Source organism: Macaca thibetana, chromosome 13, assembly GCF_024542745.1.
Source record: "Macaca thibetana thibetana isolate TM-01 chromosome 13, ASM2454274v1, whole genome shotgun sequence".
Classification (NCBI taxonomy): domain Eukaryota; kingdom Metazoa; phylum Chordata; class Mammalia; order Primates; family Cercopithecidae; genus Macaca; species Macaca thibetana.
This window is the reverse complement of record NC_065590.1, coordinates 31,164,436-31,185,970: the sequence shown is the minus strand read 5'-3', so window position 1 is coordinate 31,185,970 and position 21,535 is coordinate 31,164,436. Positions and strand designations below refer to the sequence as shown.

The window sequence follows — 21,535 nt, the reverse complement described above, 5'->3', positions numbered from 1 at the left end:
TAAATAGTGAAGGGCTGTGTTCTTTCTGAAGAGGTTTGGAGTATGCACCAGGAATCAAAATGTGGGGCTTTAATCCCAGCTCGGTGTCTGCTCTGTTGTTTGGCACCAGGCTAACTGCTCTTTTTCACCTGTGGTTAATTTGATTTGTGCACCTCTTATACATCAGGGGAGCAAAATCCGGTATAAGGACACTGTGATGCACAAAATTGAGCAGCAGAGTGTAAGAACTGATTTCAGGAACATGGCAGCAGCTGGCCAGTCTCACTGGATGTGGCAATCGGATATGCATGAAGTGGCAGGTACACTTGGAGGAGTGGTAGGGGATCACTTTTAGCCAAGGCATTATGCAACACCATCAGGGAAAAAGCACAGGCAAGTAAACAACAGCCAGACCTGCAGTACTAGGCACCAGGCAGTGTGTGCAGCCAGAACACACAGGGAGGAATGATGGCTGTATCAGTGTGAGGGATTTGGTTCAGGCTCTACAGCTAACCACCAGAGTGACCTTGGACTTGCTAAGATGTCTCTGGGCCTCTGTTTCCTCACTTAAAAATGGGAGAGTTTAGCTTATATGATTTCTGAAATCCCTTTTAGATCCTATCAGGACACAATTATCAATTTTTTGATGTGGGCGTAGCAGAGATTTTATCATCCTCCCTGTTTTCTAGAACAGGACATGGAGGCTGAGAAAGCTGCTAAATGTCCTGGTTTCAAGTCTAGACATCGTCTATTCTTGCTGCCCCGCAGTGTGACCTGGACTGTATCGGCTTCATTTGGACATCTGTAGGAAATGCAGCCTCTCAGGCCTCACCCTGCACCTTGTGATTCAGAATCTACATTTTTAATAAGACTGCCAGGTGATTCGTATGTACGTTAAAGTTGAGAAGCACCAGGCTGTACCATACTGTCTGAGCAAGCCCCAGGCTGCTGGTCAGAGGAGAGCTAATCTTATAGCTAAGATGTGTTTCCTTTTCTTTCTCATATGAGGACATCATGTAACTGAGGGGTGGGATTTATCCATTCCTTCAACAAATATTAGTCAAGTATCCACTATGACTCAGTCACTGTTACCCTCTGGCATAACAGAAAGGAACAAGAATGTGATCTCTGTCCTTGGAAAGGGGTAAAGAAATTATGTGTAGGGGTCCTTCTTCTTCCTCTTCCTCTCTTTCTGTCTTTTATGTCGGCTTAGAATTGTAGGGGGCAAGATGAGGTCTGCAGTCTTCAGTAGGCTTTGGTTGAGGATCTTTTTTTAACTTCAAAAAATCTAAGACAAGGTTTCTGACAGTAAACATGATTGAAATTTTGGATCAGATAATTCTTTGTTGTGGGGAATTGTTTTGTGTTTCTCGTAGGACATCTAGCAGTATCTCTGGCTTGTATCCACGAGATGCCAGCAGCAACCCCTGAATTGTGACAACCAATAATGTCTACAGACATTGGAAATGTCCCTGGAGACTTTATCACCCCCAGTTGAGAACTAGTGAGAGGACCCAGGGTATAGTCCAGAGGAGAGACCATCAAGAGCCATTTAAGGCTGATTGCACATAAAGGTTTCAGAAAAAGGGGTAAACGGGAACTTGAGCCTTCTTTATCATTGTCAATCCCTTTCTCAGCAGTAAGGAAGTAGATGTAGGTTTCAGGGCAGAACATCTATTTAGAATTAAGTAGTAACATTGTATTTAAAGTTTGTTTAGAGTTGTTTCTTACAGAAATGAGGTAGAAGAGGGGAAATCTCTCTTACAGTTTCTGTACTCAAAGCACTCTCTGAAATAAATTAGAATTGTTTCTCTGGACAGCCAAGATTTACTCACCCCTCCTGGTGTTTTTTGTTTGCTTTCCTTTTTAGGTGACAAGACTTAAGTAGAGAAGTACTGTGTTTCACATTTTGAGCCAACCAGATAATCTGTGGATACATTTTGTAGTCCATTGTAGATTCCCAAACAACCAGATGCCTTTTTTCTTCTTTGGAATCAGTAGGATTTAAATAATATGCCTGGAAGACGTCTGAACCACTAGCATCTTCAAGTTCCTGGCTAAATTTACAGGTGAGAGAGGACATACTTCTAAAGTGATTCTACTGCAAATAAACACCTCTGGAGTGAAAAGAGAGCATTTCTCTTGGACAAAAGCCAAAGCTGAACAGTCGTACAAACCCTCTGTGTTCCTGAGTCACGAGTGGAGGGAGATGTGACCTTTCCACAGTTTTGTGTAAATTTCAGAAGGCTAGTCTGTCTTGGCTCGATTGTAGCTTGACCTCTGTCCTGTAGGAGCAAGAACTGACTTCCTGAAATCCCTCTTCAAACTAAAAATCTGCTCTCTTGACTCATTTGTTTAACCCCTGTGACATATGTTAAAGCTGTGGACTTAAAATGCTGGAGAGGGGCTGGAGCAGCGGGGAAATCTCTGAGTCCCACACAGCCTTTCTCGCAACTGGCAATGTGAAGTGTATTATTGAAAAAGGCTGGCAGCTCAAGGCATTGTTTGGCTTCCTACCTTGGCAACAGCAAGCAGCAAACTGTAGGGAAGTTTTCCCCTAATCTGCTGGCAGCTTCTACACTGGTGAAATGCAATATGTAGTTTGCAGCACACTGATCCCTAAGAAGTGAATAATTTACTTAAAGTAATTTTGCTGCTACCATGTTTTCAGACATCTTTGCCAACTGTGGGGAACATAGTCTGTTTTGACAATCACCAATAACCAATTTTCTCTGGGGGCAATTAGGGTAAGGCCTTGGGATGCCCAGCTGAGGGTGCTAAATGCAAGTTCACCCTGTAGGCAAATTGCAGTATTTACTTCCTTGCTACTCAAAGTGGACTGAGAACAATGACAGCAGCTACATGGGGGCTTGTTAAAGGTGCAGAATCTTGGGCCCGCCCCAAACCTACTGAATCAGAATTTGCATCTTAACAAGGTCCCCAGGTAATTCATATACATGCTTAAATTTGAAAAGCAATGCTGTTTTAGATCAGCAGTTCTTAACCTTGCCTGAACTTTAGAATTACTTGGTGAATTTTGAGATATCCTGATGCCCAGGCTAAAATCTAGACTAGCGGTTTTCAACTGGGGATGATTTTGCTCCCTAGGGGACATTAGGCAACATCTGTGGACAATTTTGACTGTCACAACTGTAAGGGTGCTACTGACTTATAGTGGGTACAGACCAGGATATGGCCAAGCATCTTAAAATACAGTGGACAGCCCTTCACAACAAAAAATTATCTGGACCAAAATAGCAGTAGTGGCAGCATAGAAATGTCTTTTCCAGACCAATTAGATGAGAATCTCTGGGGGTGGGAACCAGTAACCATGTTTTTTTTTTTTTTTTTTTTTTTTTTTTAATATGAGATGTGGTCTTACTCTTTTGCCCAGGCTGGAGTGTTGTAGCATGATCTCAGCTCACTGCAACTTCCACCTGCTGGGTTCAAGCGATTCTTCTGCCTTAGGCTCACAAGTAGGTGGGACTACAGGTACGTGCCACCACGCCCAGCTAATTTTTGTATTTTTAGTGGAGACCGGGTTTTACCGTATTGGCCAGGCTGGTCTCAAACTCCTGAACTCGTAATCCATCCGCCTCGGCCTCCCAAAGTGTTGGGATTACAGGCGTGAGCCACTGCACTGGGCCGTAAACAAGTATTTTTTTTAAAAAAAAATACTTCCCAAGTGATTCCAATGTGCAGTCAAGGTTGAGAACCATTGATAGATTTGTTGCTAGAGAGCCATCAAGACAAGGAGTTTGGATTTTATAGGTCCCGAAAGAGAACTTGGTTCCAGAATATGGGGTAAGTTGAACTATGGTGGGTGCCCAGTGCTTCAGATGTGGAAGGAGGAGGACTATGGGACAGGGATGCAGATGAGACTAGTCAGGAATCACCAAATTGGCCCTTAAATAAGCAGGTTCAGAGACCTACTGTAAATCCAGCAGGGAACTAAAGGGTGTAAATCAATACCTGGGGTAAAACTCTAGTCATAGGCACTTTCTCAGTGACTCATTTCTGTGCAAGAAACTACTCCAAAACTTAGTGGTTTAAACAATTTCTTACCATTTATTACAGTTCTTCCTGTTGCTTTACTAGGTTCAGCTGGATAGTTCTCACTTAGGGTCTCTCATGTGGATGCCATCAGGTGTTGTCTGAGGCTGCAGTGCCCTGAAGGCTTGTCTGTGCTGGACATCTGTGATGGCTCACTCACATGGCTGGTGGTTGATGTTGGCTGTTGGCTGAGGACTTAGCTCAGTGCTTAGTGAGGCTATTGACTGAAACACTGCCCATGGCTACTCCGTGTGCTTTGGGCTTCTCTCAGTATGACAGCTGGGTTCCCAGAGGGAGCATCCCAAGAGACCAGAACAGATGCTCCTAGGCCTCTTATGATCGAGCCTCAGAAGTCCCTCTGTGTAACCACTATTACACAGAGGTGTAACCACATTCTATTGCTTTAAGCAGTTCCAAGGTCCAACCAGATTCAAGGGGTTGTGAAATAGACTTCATCTCTTTTTTTTTTTTTTTTTGAGACGGAGTCTTGCTCTGTTGCCCAGACTGGATTGCAGGGGCCGATCTCAGCTGGCTGCAAGCTCCGCCTCCCGGGTCCCGCCATTGTTCTGCCTCAGCCTCCCGAGTAGCTGGGACTATAGGCGCCCGCCACCACACCCGGCTAATTTTTTGTATTTTTAGTGGAGACGGGGTTTCACTGTGTTAGCCAGGATGGTCTCGATCTCCTGAGCTCGTGATCTGCCTGCCTTGGCCTCCCAAAGTGCTGGGATTACAGGCATGAGCCGTATCAGGCCCTGAAATAGACTTCATCTCTTAATGGAGGAGGGGCAGAAGAACATGTGGGATGGGAGATGTTGCTGAAGCCCTCTTTGGAAAATACCATCTGCCATAAGGGCCAGGCAATGAAAGGATAGGTTAGGGGAAGGCTGCTACTCCAAGAAATCTATAATGATTGGGAGTTTCCTGCTAGAATGCAGATTTAAGGCATCTCCACCCATGCTGGAAAGGGCTCTGGTACTGGAGAAACCTACTTTGCAGATGAAACATTTTCCTCACACGCAGTTGGAGGGAGTGGGGAAAACAGTGGCACGAAAATACAAATAAGCAAACCAGACGCTAAGCTCATGAAGATTCAGAATAGATGGTCATTTATACTTTTCCTTGAGTTTAAATCATGCACAATGAGACTTATGTAAGAATAAGTCTCTACCTAGATCATCAGCACTCATGACATCTCTATGTGGTTCTAGTGAGTTGTGCGTATTGCATAAATACTATTATCTTTAAAATGTGGCTGTCTACTAGAATTATCTGAGAGCTCAAGAAAAATATTCCTGTGTCACACCCAGCATTCACTGAATCAGCATCTCCAGATTTGGGGTCCAGTTGTGTATTTTCCAAAATGTGCCAGGGTCACTCCATGTGATCAAAAAACAGGAGGCAAAATTTTAGTGCTGATAATGGAGATGAAGAGGAAATAAAAGGTCTCAGAAAGTAATGAAGCTATAACATAATCCAAAAGTTTTGCATAAAGAGTAAAGGAAGTTAGATGCCACATGAAAATTTAGAATTAGCGAAGTTCTTGGATTGGATTCTTGTGAATGAAAGTCATTGGTCTATGCTTAGGTCTAAATGTGCTAAAGACTCTTTGTATTGTCTTAGGAATTTCACTTCCTGAAAACTGAAACTTTCATGTAGTTAAGTTCATGTACTGTTGGATCTTATTGATTTAAGCTCCAACAGTATGATTCTGAGGTAATTCTAAAAGGGTTGGAATAAAATTTATACTGATATATTTGTGAAACAAAGGACCTCTAAGAAAATATAGGGTGTCATCATGTTCTCTCTTTTCATGGTGACAGTAGGGGTAATGGTCAGGAGGTCTGTTTGCTTAAAAAAAAACTTAAAAAAATTTTAAACAAAATTTAAAGGTGAGAAGTGGTGTTTATTACAAATGACTCGTTTACTGATTAAGCTAGCTATTCAGAAAGACATGGTTGGTAGTTAGTTCTAATTTGTCCATAATGTATTTGAAATAATGTAATAGTTAAAACTATGTTGTATTTAGGTTTACTGATAATTCAGATTCATTCTCCTAAATGAAATTCTTAAAAAATTAGAATTGTTTACCACAGTCATCTCTGAGATAGTTTACATTTCTAGTAGATAGTGAAAAAGCTTATAAACTTAATGTGAATGCAAATGTTTTGTTTAAATTTTCAGAAAAGAGTAAAAAATGCTCATTTGACAAAATTAAAGTCCTTTACACATCTTGGTGTATTTTTTTCTTTTTATTTTTTATTGGTTTTCATGAGATTTTGTGAATGTATCAGACATTTATTTATATCAAAACAACTGAATTCTTTCATTCTTGCTCTCTCCTATCCAGCCTGGGCGACAAAGCGAGACTCCGTCTCAAAAAAAAAAAAAAAAAAAAAAAAGCTTCAGAATGTTTATTCAATAAATATGTTCATAATAAATAATACTGCTTTTTGGCTAGAACTAATGGATAACTCTTTCACAATAATTCATGGATGCTGTGCTTAGTTTATAAAAAACATTTCACTAGTCCCTTAAAAGCGTTTTGCTTTTCCTGTGGAACAATAATAGTTGTGAGAATGAATAATTCCTATGTGCTTCAGGGCTTTTCTTGGGAATAATTTTTCTACACGGTCTTCACTATTATACTATCTTCAAAGAGGTGTCACTCAAGGAAACCTGACCTATAAAATAATAGTACACCTTTGGTAGAAAAGATACCACAAAAGGCTCAGCATGTGCACCAAGGGGTGTGGGTGAAAGAGGAAAGCAAATTGCAAACAGAGCAATTGACAAGATTTAAGGGTTGAGATCTAGTTCTAACTCTCACACCAATTATTGGTAGGGCCTGGGACAAGAATTTGACTTCATAGACCATCCCCAATAACTCTCAAACTTAGAGGTGGGTAGGGGTGATACAGCTCTGATTTGTCTTTATCTAGGTGAGACACTATTCACAGAGCCTAGAAGGTGAATGAGGGCTGTGGAATGCAAGCATCACATCTCTTATTGCCTCTGCTGTGACTTTTGGCAATCCTTTCCTTGAGTTAGTGGAAACTAACTTTGAAATAAAAAGGAGTCCTCAGTTCATGTAGTTCTGCCAATAAAGAGCTGTCAAATTACAGCCCTGAGCCAGACGGTCCCCCAGTAGAAACAGACACAGAACATCCCATGAGCCTAGAGAGACCTAATTAATAATAAAATAAGCCTTTACTCCATGCAAGATTTCTTAGACTTGAGGCCGCATATGTGGAAGTCAGCGGTCCCATGAGAGAAGTAGACAACAACTAGACATAAACTAAAAGAACAAATGACTCTGCGTCCAAACTAATCATTTCATTTCTGCTCTATGATGTAGTGCATCATCCACTCTTAGCTATCCATACGTATTCTAATATAATAATTATGTATTCTATGTATTAGTATTTTTTCTAATAACACACAAGTTTTTTTCTTAAGGTATTCTTGGTTGTTTAAGTCAGAACAGACAGTATCCCCATTTCATTTTCCTTCTTCATCCCATTGCATCTGAAGTTCTAACAATGTCTTTCATTCTACATTTGCATTCTTGGAGAGGTAAGAGCAGTAAAAGTATCCTTTACCAATGAAGCATTAATCATAAAGGAAAGCTAATAATACACAATTGCTAAGTGATAATATCTGGCATTTAGTGAGTATACAGTAAATTAATTTTGTTAATAATTTATTAAATAATGAAGTCGAACTATGGGGGCTGTTGGAGAAAAGGAGATTAGTCATACTTAGAGATTTTGTAAATTTAAAAAAAAATTTTTCCCTTTTAAACAAAGAATCTTGCTTGATTGCTCTATGTTCTCAACCTGTCACTAAATCATGCCACTTTTGCATAAAGATTCAGGGAAAAAGGTTGGAAAGCTATTATGTGCTAAACACTTTTGTCTGTATTGTTCAACTCGTTCTTCCCAATAGCCCTTCAAAGTTAATGTTGCCATATTGATACCCATTCCCATTTTACCGATGAGAAAAGTGAAACCCAATGAGACTAATTTGCTCATGGTCATGTAAAAATTAGTAACAGAACTAGGATTTGAACGTAGACCTAACTATAAGACTTTGACCTTTTCTGCAACACGCAGCGCCTCTTTTTACTTTTATCTCCCACAGATTGCATGCCTAGTGATTCCCAGATCTGTGGACGAGTATGTCAACACCTCTGCCAAAATCTTTTACTTGTGCAGTCATATTTATTAGTCTCCATCTAAAAATATAGCTAATCTAACCTTATCACTGCTAAAAAGATCTAGTGATTTAATTTGTCAATGAACCTTGTTAAGTTATAGCCTCAGGCATATACATGTAGACTTAAAAGATGTCTCAAATTTTATATTCCATTTGGGGGTCATCATTGGAAAAATTGTAAAGTATATAGTTCATAGTCATTCACCCATTGATTTTAACAAATGTGTATTGCACTTCTAAGGTGGCAGGCATGGGTCTAGGTGCTAGGAATACAACAATGACAAATAGACAAAAGTTCTTCTCACATGGAGCTTACATTTCAGTGGCAGGTGATTGTGAGGGCAATGAATAAACAAATGAGTAAACGTATAATATGTCAGATAATAAGCACTGTGAACAAAAATGAAGCTGGGAAAGGACTTGGAATAATGGACTGGAGGGATGGTGTGGTGCTATTTTATATTGGATTATAAGACAAGGCTTCTCTGATGAGGTGACAATTGAAAAAGTTAAAAGAAGAGAGTCTGTGGCTCTCTGAGCATTCCGAGAAGAGGGAACAGTTAAGTGCAAAAACTTTGAAGTGGGAGTATCCATGGTGTGTTTAAGTTACTGCAGGGAGGCCAGAGTGGTCAGAATAGAGGGAGAAAGGGGTGGGGGGCGGACAGGTAGGAGATGAGGACGGAGGTAATAGGAATGGAGGGCAGATCATATGCAACAGCAAGCTTAGTGCTCTGCTACTGCACATCCCCTCTCCATCAGCGTTCCTTTGAATTTATTTTCAGAATATTTTCCATTCTTTCTGTTATCCAAAGACAGACACCTTTTATGTGTGTTACCCTCCAGGGACCCTGTAGTGCAATGCTTAATTTGTAAACAGGTTATATGGGTTCAAATTTTGACTCTTGCATATGACTTTGGCAAGTTACTCAAATTTTCCATGCTTCCATTTCCTCATCTGAAAAATGGAGATGTTGATGATGGCGATGATGATGATGAAGATGATAATGATGATAACACCTATGTTATAGGGCTATTTTAAGAATCACATGAGTTAGTATGTAGAAGGCACTTACAACAGTGCTTGGCACATAGGAAGCACCATGTAAGAGTGGGCTTGTTTTATTTATAGAGAGGATAGTGATCTGTTAAAGTAAATCACAGGGTCCGCTATGTCATTCTCCCCAAGGAGCTTTTCCTTCTAAGAGACAGTATTTCCTTATTTGTAATAGTAGAATCCTAGGCTTGAGAGGAACTTGCTATAGTAATAGTCAGAGTTCTTCAGAGAAACAGAACCAATAGAATGTGTGTGTGTGTGTACTATATATGTATGTATATATGTGTGTATATATACACACTATATGTATATGTATATATGCATATAGAGAGATTTATTATAGGAATTGGCTCACATAATTATGGTGGCACAGAAGTCCCACGGTCTGCCATCTGTGAGCTGGAGAACCAGGAGAATTGGTGTTATAATTCAGCCCGAGTCTGAAGGCCTGAGAACTAAGAGCCATGTTGTCTGAGGGCAGGAAAAGACAGATGTTTCAGCTTAAATAGGGAGACTGAATTTGCCCTTCTTCTGCCTTTTTGTTCTATTTGGGCCCTCAGTGGATGGGAGGATGCCTACCCACGTTGGTAAGGACAATCTGTTTTCTCAGTCCATTGATTCAAATGCTAATCTCTTCTGGAAACACCCTCACAGACATATCCAGAAATAATGTTTTACCAGATCTCTGGGCATCCCTTACCCTAGTTAAACTGACACATTAATTAACCATCACACTTATCCGGAAGAGAGACTTTTAATTAGTAAAGGCTTTCCAGCATGCCCTCTGCAATGTGCCATTGTAACTTACCTCTTCTATCTATAGATAGACCAGCATGTCCCTCCACCAGAATTCTAAAGGGAATCCTTGCTTCTTGCTTCTTAATTTTTTTTGTTGACCCAATATGCTTACAGCTTTCAGAATCAAAACCTTCAGTTTTATTTTATGGTAGGTTGTAAATGGTATGCATCTAAGGAGCCACACTTGCATTAAAAATAGGGCTATCACTCTGCCGTGAACTCAGAAAGGAGAAATTGCTCCAAGCTGCAGGAGAGAGGTTCATCTTGTACATCTGAGAGTCAGAAGCAGTGGAGAATTGAGCAGTGGAGAATTGAGGGGAGGGCCATTGTAGCATATGCTCATGAATAATGAATCTGACATTATACGTATGCAAATGGAACACAGTGAGCTCTAAGCTAAAACTTGGTTTCATCATTTATTCACAGCCTCTTGTGTTCAGCACCTGGATTGTGCTCAGGATGGCAAGAGAACAAAGCAATCTGCTTGCTGTACTTGGGATAGAGAAGACCTGCACGAGAAAGCCAGGTATTCAAGATGGTGTGATTTCTATCACAAGCTCTGAAGGTAAATGAAGGTGAACAAAATCCTAAAGGAAACGCATGCTCAGCTGCCTAAAGAGTGGTCAAATGTGAGAGCTTATTAAGGCACAGAGTGACAGTAATCGCTGAGGCTCAGGATAATGAACAAAGGCAAGTTAGAGGCTGAATGGAATCCAATACATTTTGTATTCTTTACATTTTAATACTTAAATTTCCATGGAACAGACATCATGATCAATTTTATTCCCCTGGGAGAAGTCCGACCTTCTCTAGCCCTCTTGAGTTTTTCTTTTAGAGTAAACAATATACTTTTTTAATTCAAACATCAATAAAATATTGCAATTCTGGAGAGATGTGGAATTTGGATCATACAGGTGCCTAGATTAGATTTACTTATTGTTTACAGGGCCAGTCCTTAATTTCTGTCTCTTCACTAAGAAAGAATTGCCCATGAAGAGTTCTTAATAATGGAGGGACTGTTGCTTCTATGATTGACTAGGATTCCAGTGTAGATCTATAGCATTAAACAGAACCTTGGCCTAGTAACTGTCCACCTAAACAGCTGCAGAAAATAAGATGATTTTGGCTTGTTTTTACAAGCTCTGCGGAGGAAGATTTCAATTTTCCCTTATGTGATACAGTTATTTCCTAACAGTGACAGTTAGGAGAGTCTTCCTTGTATTGCAGACAAATCTAAATTGATCTCAATGTAATAATATGAAAAAAATCTGTGTCAGCAGTGAAAAATGGGAAACATTGTCATCCATATGCCAAAGGCTATGAGGAATTTCTGTAAGATGACACCGAATTGAGCAAAAAATAGAATAACCTGTGAGTTGCCCTGGCTGACATTAGAATTGCCTGGAGAGGAACGCAAAGCCCAGATGTCTGCGCCACACTCCCCAGTCGTTTGCGGCAACTGGTCTGGGGTGAGGGCCAGGCATTGGCGTTTACAGTGTTCCTCAGCTGATTCTGATGTGCAGCCAGGATTGAGACCCAGTACTCTAATTGAAGTTTGCTAGGAGGCTGTAGCTCAGAGCAGATAGGGCTGGGATTGTGACTGGAGAAAGGGGTGTACTGAGGGGCAGGGTATGGCAGACGTTTGTCAGTCAGGGAAGTACACAAAAGGGGCTGAAAGAAGTGACCTTGAGTGGGGATTCCCCACTGGTGTGCATTCTCAGCAGCTAACATTCAGTGTGGACAGCAGCACCCTCCCCTCCAGCTTTTTGGAACAGAATTAGAGGAAGCATTGCAGGCACAACTTCTCACATCAGCAGATTCTTTGGGTTCAAGCTAACGGGAAATTGGGTCTGGTGGGTGGGGAGGAATGTTGGGCCTGCTAAGGTGGTGGCAGGGAGCTGGGAGGGTCTCCTAAGGCAGTAGGAAGATTTCTCTCCAGGCCTGGCACCTGGAGCTGCAGCTGCACCTGCATCAAATAGAGTGAAGCTGTCTAAGACCTCTGCTTCTCCTGCTCTCTTTGCAATGCTGAATAATGAAAAAGGCAACTGGTGCTCAATCTAAACAATCAGCAAGAGGTCTGTATCCTGCAAACAAGCAGAACTTGAAAAGAACCCGAACCCTGTGCATTTAAACAAGTAGAACGTAATCAAGCCCAATTATAACACAACTCTGTGCAAGTTCACGATGTTGTTCTTTCCCTTTGGCGTGTGGTGGACCATCTGCCTTGTCCATTTACTCTAGGATAATAGAAACTTCTCTGATCACTGAGAGTCACGAAGCAGTTTCATTTCAATACTGGGTAATAGTCAAAACCTCAACCTAATGCTTTTCTTCTTTCTTATCTATGCTCTGCTGGCTCCTTCCACCTCACTCCCAGACCAAGAGGCTGGGGCAGGAAAGGGCATTCTTGACTGGCATTGTCATGACCTCGTGCTCTCCTGACGTGGCCGACATTAAAAGCCAATACTTTCTTTCCCATGACATTTTCGTGCCTTTACGGAGACTTCCCTTTGGGAAAGCTATACTGCATCTTTCTAGATGAGGGCGAGGCTGCTCCCTCCTGCCTGCTTGCAATTTCTTCCTGTGTAAAACTCTTCAAGGGATCTCCCTGGAGCCACATGGAGACTGAGGAGTGAGGTTGTCACAGCACATTGATACTTAGCTCTAGAGAAACCCTCCAAATTCCAACTCACTCTTTAGTTGCTTCAGGTTCAACTCTTCTATTTCTTTTAGGTGGATGAGGGGCTAAGATTCAAAAATCTGATTTACAGACACCTTATAAGTCCTATTTGGTGGTCGGAACCCTGCTGTGGATTGCAAGGGTAATTTCCCCCAAGACTGGCTTCGAGGACATATGACATTTGCAGTTACACAGGGCTCCTCCCTCAGAAAGGCCCGTGCTTGGATTAATGCTCTCCTGTTTCCATCTTGGACTTCTTAATACTTTTTGAATAAGCAGTCCTGCATTTTCACTTTGGACTGAGTCCAGCAAATTATGTAGCTGGCCCTGGGTTGCCCCTATTAAATTGGGGCTTTTGCTGAAACTGAGATCAGTCTTCTTTTAGCATCTTATTACACCTGTTTCTGGTGGAGATTTCAGGCCTGTGTAGAATTCTCATTTTTGAGTATGAGTAAATTGCGGGAAAACCCACACACATCAATTTGGGCCCTATGAAAAGATTCTCAAGCAGGAAAGAACAGAGCTCACAGGAGGCAAAGGAAGGACATACTTGAAAAAAGATTTACCGTAGGAAACAAAAGTAATTTAAGGCAACATCTGCTTGTCCTTTCAATAAAATTCAATTAAGCCTGGATTCCATGAAACATGAGATTAAAGATGAGATAAGACAATAAATATCAAAAGTAAACCTGCTCACAGGAAGATAAAAATTAAAAAGAAGCTGGATAGAAACTAGAATGATGACTTTGAAATAAAACATCAGTTGGCAGAATCTTATAATGTATTAGAAGAAGTAAAACGTACAGTAGACCCTGCAGATAATTGCATCAGTAATATGGAGAACTAACTTGAGAGAATCTCAAAATGTTGAAAAAAGGCAATGAGATGGAAATGACTACAGAGAAGAGGGAGATATTAGAGAGAGGCCATGGAAAGGAAGTACCCAGGCCAGTGGAGTTCCTCCAGGGAATAAAAGAAACAGTGGAATAGAAGCAGTGTTCTTACACAACCCGATTGCCTGACTGCTTCCTGAGGGAACAGCCACATGGCAGGAGTAGGGGACCCTCAGGTTTTGTATTAAATAAGCCTTTCTTAAAAAGAAAAATGCTCACCACAAAATGAGGGATATTAAGGGGAAAGTTGGCTGGGTATGTGGACTAACCCAAATCAAAACCTTTTTGATTTTGAAGTTGTTTTACTAAAGCTCCATTAATTGCCTTTCTGGTTCTTTCATCTTGTACCAGTCCCACATGTGGTTATAGAATGCCCCCATCTTTCCCTATTTAGTGGCTCTATGCTTGTGAGGAGAGTAACAATGGCAATAATATCATTTATAGATAATGACCAAGACTTTTACACAATGCTTTTGTTTATATTTCATTGGAACCTCTCAACAATGCTATGGGCACATAGCATAATTGGAAGTCACAGGCAAACAAATAGAAATGTTAAGAGCAGGGTCCTGCTCTATCTGAGGGCATAAGTGGATATATATACACATATGTGTGTGTGTGTGTATATGTGTGTATATGTGTGTATATATATGTATATATATGTGTGTATATATATGTGTACACACACATATATATATGGAAGCCACTTAGAAAAGAAACATTTTTGGAAGTTTGGGAGTGGTTGAGAGAAGAGATCTTCCATTATTGTGTTTTAGAGAATTAGCTGTCATGTACTTCTGTGATTATGTCCACAGGGCAAAGGACTTTTCACTTGAGGGGTTAGAAATACTATAAACACAGCATCTGAATCCAGCAAAAGAGGACCAATAGACCTTCTTTGTCTTGCAAAGAAATTCGATCACAGTCTAAAATGTTGTAGATGCTATTTGGAGCCCTATATAGTCAGTAAAAAAATGCAGTTCCAAATATCTGAAGGCAGTTTTTATAGCCAATGGTCTATGTTTCTTAATGGCCTTGCTATTATAGAGAATATTAGAAAGATAAACAGAAAAGAATAGGGCTAGTTTATAAATAGAGGTAGAGATTTGATGATGTCAGAGTTAGCCATGTCAGATCCCATTTCTATAGTAAAAAAAAAAAAAAAAAGGGATTTGGGCTAAATAAGAAATAAAAATGGTGACAGAGCATTTTCCTAGGCCGAAGTCATGATATATGACAGGATGATAATGCATTTAATGAATCATGAAATGTTCTAGTTCGGGAGTTCAGAAATACCAAGCAGAACGACTATTTTCCTGCCTGTGGCAGACATTGCTAATCTATTACAGTAGTCTTTTTTGCTAAATGTAGACACAACCTCCGAAACCTTTTTAACACAGCATGCCAAGCAGCCCCTATCAAAGCATTAGGGCTGGTATCTAAGATGTCATTCCTAATCTAGTTCAGCCTTTTAAAGTTACTGAATCTCAGAAGGATAAAGTAACTTAAAGGTCAATCATTTGGAAGACCCTAGGACTATAACTGGGATCTTTAATCCTTTAATCAATAATCTTTCTATTATATTATATTAGAATTTAAAACTGAGATAAATGCCAGGGTTTTATGATTATAGACCATGAGTAACTTTGGGGTGTATGTGTGTGCATCACTGTCTGATATGACTTTTTGAAGTGTGTGTGTGTGTGTGTGTGTGTGTTACTGTGGATCAAAAATTCTCTCCCAGATGCCAGAAATAATTTACAAATTATTTCAAACTCAAAATTTTTCCACTTTGAAATAGAAAAATTTCTCCCATTTTAAAATAACCAAAAATAAAGGACAAAAGCCCCAAATCCTCTAAGCCCTTTCATGAACGAAATCTTTCTCCAGCCACTCTTCTACCCTTATCCCTCCCTCTCACCATGCTTTTTTGAAGTGACTAAATTCACTTTGTCTACTTTCTTCATTTTTCATTTCTTCTTCAATCTCCTTCAACTTGACTTCTGATTCCAGTACTCCATGGAAATAGCTTATGAACAAGTCACTGATGACCTAATAACCAGATCCAACGGACTTTTGCCATTTTTATTTTATCGACCCCACAGTTGACCCACTGCTGGCTCTTGAAACTCTTCTTCATTCCTTCCAGTGGTTTCTCTAGATTGTACTTATACCTCACTTCATCCCAGGTGCCTTCCCTTCTCCCCTGCATTTATCTTTGGCTCATAGCCTTCCTATTTTTATATACTATCCATAGTCAATATTATCTACTCTCATGATTTTAACATCCACCCATGTTACAGCGACAGTCAAATCTAAGTCTCCAGCCATGAATTTTCTCTTGAGTTCCTGATTCATATATCCAAGAGTTTGCTGTATACTTTGTTATTCTCTGGGCACTTGAAACTTATCACACCACAAAGCGAACCACATGTGTTACTCTCCAAACCCAAGAATACTAACTGTGGTGGTGGTGGTGGTGTGTGTGTGTGTGTGTGTGTGTGTGTGTGTATTCAGTCTCTTTTCATAGCACCATCTTTTCACCTGAGCCAAAAATCAGAGAAAAAGCCTGTATTCCTCTGTTTTCAAAATTCCCTGCTTTCAATCCCTAAGAGGTTAATTTATTCTCTTTAAAGTTTCTTGAAGTCCTTCTTGTCCAGGCCTTTGCCACCATTGCCTGAATGATATAAGAGCATGCTCACTCATCCTATGGCCAGTACCGCTGCCCATAAATCCTTCCTTCACACTGCAGCCAGGATGTCCCTCTCAAATCAATTCTTCCCTCATTACCTTGTAACCCATAACTTTACAGGAACTCCCCTTTGCCCTCAGAATAAAGTCCATGTTCCTTAACATGACCTCTGTGCCTTGTAATTACCTTTTGTTCACTTTCCCCACATTAATCTCTGTTTTCACTTTGTGTGTTTGCTGCAGCCCCAGCAGCCAGTCCTGGCTCCCACACTCCCACACTCACATTAATCTCCATTCCATATCCTTTCTCTCAAGTGTGTTTCTTTGCCTTGTTGTGATGTACAGAGTTCCAAATATGTTATATGTGATAACGCAAACATGAGTACCTGCCAGAGTGTTCAGAGACCCTGAACACTCCACATGGAGACAAGCCTGCTTAAATCCCCTAAACCGCCTGGGTGTCCCTTCACTCCAAGCTTCAAGACTCCTTTACTGATAAGAGGAAGCAAAAGGCTGGTGGCAAGAACACCACCTGGGTTGAGCCACTGGCTGACTAGACCCTAAATTCTGCATTTGTTCCCCTTCACTCCAGAGTCCAGTGTGTGTCCGAAGGAAAGGAAACAGAAGGCACTGAGTAGAGGCCCTGATGCTGGGACTGAAGTTCTAGTAGCCCAAGTCTCAGGCTCAGCTTGAGTGATTCTCACCCCGCATAGCTGCTTAGCACTGTCTTAGTCAATAATACATCATATGAATTCCCAAATCTAGGCAGGGGCAGCAACCTCAGGCAGTAGGCAATCTTTTTATTTTTTTATTTTATTTTTTATTTTTTTTTCAAGAGACGGAGTCTTGCTCTGTCACCCCGATGAGTTCAGTGGTGCGATATGGGCTTACTGCAACCTCTGCCTCCCAGGTTCAAGTGATTCTCCTGCCTTATCCTCCTAAGTAGCTGGGACTACAGGTGCACGCCACCACACCCGGCTAATTTTTTTGTTTTGTTTTGTCTTTTGAGATGAAGTCTCGCTCTGTCGCCTAGACTGGAGTGCTGTGGCACGATCTTGGCTCACTCCTAGCTCTGCCTCCCGGGTTCACCCCATTCTCCTGCCTCAGCCTCCTGAGTAACTGGGACTACAGGCGCCCGCCACCATACCAGGCTACTTTTTTGTATTTTTAGTAGAGATGGGGTTTCACCGTGTTAGCCAGGATGGTCTCGATCTCCTGACCTCATGATCCACCCGCCTTAGCCTCCCAAAGTGCTGGAATTACAGGCGTGAGCCACCGGCCCAGCCTTTGTATTTTAGTTTGTTTGTTTGTTTATTTATTTGTTTGTTTTTGAGATGGAGTCTTGCTCTGTTGCCCAGGCTAGAGTGCAGTGGTCCGATCTTGGCTCACTGCAAGCTCCACTTCCCGGGTTCACGCTATTCTCCTACCTCAACCTCCTGAGTAGCTGGGAGTACAGGCGCCTGCCACCACGCCTGGCTAATTTTTTTCTATTTTTTAGAAGAGACGGGGTTTCACTGTGTTAGCCAAGATGGTCACGATTTCCTGACCTCGTGATCCACCCATCTCGGCCTCCCAAAGTGCTGAGATTACAGGCGTGAGTCACAGTGCTCAGCCTGTATTTCAATACAGATGGTGTTTCATCATGTTGCCGAGGCTGGTCTGGAACTCCTGAGCTCAGGCAGTCCACCCCACTTGGCCTCCCAAAGTGCTAGGATTACAGGCGTGAGCCACTGTGCCCGTCCAGTGGGCAATCTTTAAAATGAATTAAAAAGTCAGGAAACAACAGATGCTTGAGAGAATGTGGGGAAATAGGGACGCTATTACAATGTTGGGAGTGTAAATTTGTTCAACCATTGTGGAAGACAGTGTGGTGATTCCTCAAGGATCTAGAACCAGAAATACCATTTGGCTCAGCAATCCCATTACTGGGTATGTACCCAAAGGATTATAAATCATTCTACTATAAAGACACATACACACTATGTTTATTGCAACACTATTCACAATACCAACAACTTGGAACCAACCCAAATGCCCATCAATGATAGACCGGATAAAGAAAATGTGGCACATATACACCATGGAATACTATGGAGCCATAAAAAGTATGAGTTCATGTCCTTTGTAGGGACATGGATGAAACTGGAAACAATCATTCTCAGCAAACTAACACAAGAACAGGAAACCAAACATTGCATGTTCTCACTCACAAGTGGGAGGTGAACAATGAGAACACATGGACACAGGGAGGGGAACATCACACACCAGGGCCTGTCGGTGGGTGGGGAGCTAGGGGAGGGATAACATTAGGAGAAATACCTAATGTAGATGACGGGTTGATGGGTGCAGCAAACCACCATGGCACATGTTCTGCACATGTACCCCAGAACTTAAAGTGTATTAAAAAATAATAATAAAATGCAGCGTTAGCAGCTAAGGAGCCAGATCTTCTGCCACTTGGCAGGGAGGTATTGGACCAGCCTTGAGTAAAGCTTCTAATGGTCCGATGCCTTCTTGTCCTCTACTTGTTTAACTCCAAACAGACCTTTGAATCCTTTGTACTTGAAGTGTAGTTTAGGAGGCCTCTACATTGGCATCATCTGGGATGTTGTAGGACCTATATACTCTCCAGCCCCACCCCAGACCAATAAATCAGAATCTGCATGTTAACAATATGTCCAGGTCATTCGCAGGTCCATGAAACTTTGATAAGCATTGCTTTAAAATACACTTAATACTTATCAGTTCCTCCAGCAGGGTTTGAATCTCTAGATTGTATAAACTATCCCTCAATTCACCTCCCTATATCACTGTGTTGATTATTATTTAAAATTTTCTTTCTTAAACCATACTATCTAGAAAGAATCCACTTAATGTCTGCTTCTCCCTCTGGATGAGCTGTGCCTAATAGAAACACAATGCATGTCCAAAATGCAAACTAAATACATACTTCTTAATTTTCTAGTAGCCACATTAAAGCAATTTAAAATAAGCAGGTGGAACTAATTGTAATTATTTTATTTAACCAAGTATATTAAAAATACCATTTCAAATCTAGTCAATATAAAAAATTGAGACTTCTACATTTCTCATACTAAGTCTTAAGAATTCAGCATGTATTGTACACTTACTGAACATCCAATTTGTAGAGTTACCTTTTCAGGTGCTCCACAGCTGCCTGTGGCTAATAGCTACTGTTTCAGACAGTGTAGACCTGAAGTCTAAGGTCCTTGAAGTGAAGGCCCAAATTTTCTTTCTCATTGAATTCTATTGTTGACCCCAGTTACCGGGTATGTTTCATGTACTCAAGGAATTCATTCATTCAACTATTTATTCATTAAACAAATACTGAGTGTCTAATATATACCAGGCACAGTTCTAGGCACTGTGGATACAACTGGGAACAAAACGGACAAAGTCTGTCTTCATGGAACTTACAGGGTGAGGAAGGTTATTAATGCATACGCAAGTAATTACCCCATACGTTGGGTAGTAGTCTACCTTAAGGAGGTGACACTTGAGCAGAAATGAGCCACAGAAATACAGGGGTGAGTGGGAGGAGGGAGCATCCCTGGAAGAGGGAACGACAGAGTCAAATGTCCTGGAATGGGCATGTGCGTGATAAACTTGAAGAAGAGAAGGGAGGGTGGTGGGCTAGAATAAAGTGAGTAAGCGTGAGAGGGGCAGGAAATGAGGCAACAGAGGGTTGCAGAGACCAGGTTATGTTGAGGTTATGTTATGGTCTTTGTTCCCTGTATGATGGAAATCTATTGTAGGGTTTTGAGTAGACACATGACATTAGCTAGTGCAGGTGGTAAGAGGATCGCTCTGGCTCTTGGTAGAGAGTAGACTGTGGAGGGGCAGGAGGGAAGCAGAAACACTGGTTGAACTGAACCTGAGTCAGAACATATGGAGTCCTTCTCTTACACAGGTATGTACAACCACAGCTTGTCTCTGGTTTCCTAGGGGAGTTTGCTTAGCTTAGGGTGAGGCATATAACATTCCTGGGATGCCTTGTACAACCCATAGCACTGTGTGCCCCTTTAGTGTGCCATATCTGAGCTGTGTGCCAGGCAGCCCTTGACAGCTGTTTACCTGTTCCTCAAACTTCTTATGTCTCATTGTTGTGCTTGCTGACTGACATGCCATACTGTATAATTTATGCCTGGGCAAGTCCAATTGCCATGCATTTTTTCATCCTTTTAAAATTAAAGCAAGTATATGTGTGTGTGTTTATATAAATCTATATATCTGTAGATATATCTATGTATCTCATGGGGATATATATATATTCCATGTTATTTTATGAGGCTTTCCTGGTCAACAAAGTGTCAGTTTGATAGCTATCGTTCTTCTCTCAGTACCAGAAGCCTGGGTGGTGTGAGACCCCCTTGAGGGCTGATTAAAATCCCTGCCTGTGTCACCTGCCTGAAACAGAAGCCTAGTGCCTTCTGCCATCAGGCAGAACACTTCCAACAGTCAACATGAGGCACTGGGTTTCATTCTTTGGAATGAAATTTAAACCTGAATCTGCTGTAAGGTGTTTGGAATTCAGCCCAGCTGTCAAATTAGATCTAACTTCAATCGTGGTGAAATTGTGAAGTTGGTAAAGTTTGTATTTGGTGTCCTCAGATTACTTCTACTACTAATGCTACACACATCTACAATAAAAATAACCACTGCCGTCACCACCAGAGTAACAGCGAACTTTTTCTTATACCAGATGCTGTACATCCATGATCTCATTTCAACCTCTCAACAGCTTTATGAGACAGGTATTGTTATTATTTCCATTTACAGAGGGAAAAATGGAAACTTAGAGAAATAAATCACATGCCCAAGTAGCTGGAGTACTTGAGATCCAAATTTAAGCCAGCTTCCCTGAGTTCACACTCTTTATTACTATACTGTATTGCATCTAAGGCTTCCTGTTTTCCTGCCTGGCCCATTTATTCAGTCACTCATTGTACCATATTGTTAGTTCCCTCTTGGTCCTTCTGTTCATGGCCTATAGAAACTTACTGAAAGAAAAGAATGTTCTGACAAGACATGTTCTAGAGCCTGCTCTGTTGCCTTCATACATCTTTTTTCCCGTTACCCCTCTTAACTATTATTTTGCAGATAAGTAAAGAAGGCTCTTTCAGGTTGGATTCTCTAGAAGCAGACTCTGAG

General features: G+C 41.1%; 1 long non-coding RNA gene across 2 annotated transcripts in view; it reads left to right on the top strand.

The window, feature by feature from the left end:
* LOC126933530 (uncharacterized) overlaps positions 1-21,238 on the top strand; it is a 59,247-nt gene extending 38,009 nt beyond the window's left edge. Inside the window, exons 3-5 of one of the 2 annotated variants that reach the window (XR_007718654.1) lie at positions 1,850-2,048; positions 10,526-10,664; positions 21,087-21,238. This is a non-coding gene — a long non-coding RNA (uncharacterized LOC126933530). Of the gene's footprint in view, positions 1-1,849; positions 2,049-3,373; positions 3,472-10,525; positions 11,923-21,086 lie in introns of those variants that run through there. The other variant, XR_007718655.1, reaches the window with a different exon arrangement.
* Positions 21,239-21,535: the final 297 nt, after the last annotated feature.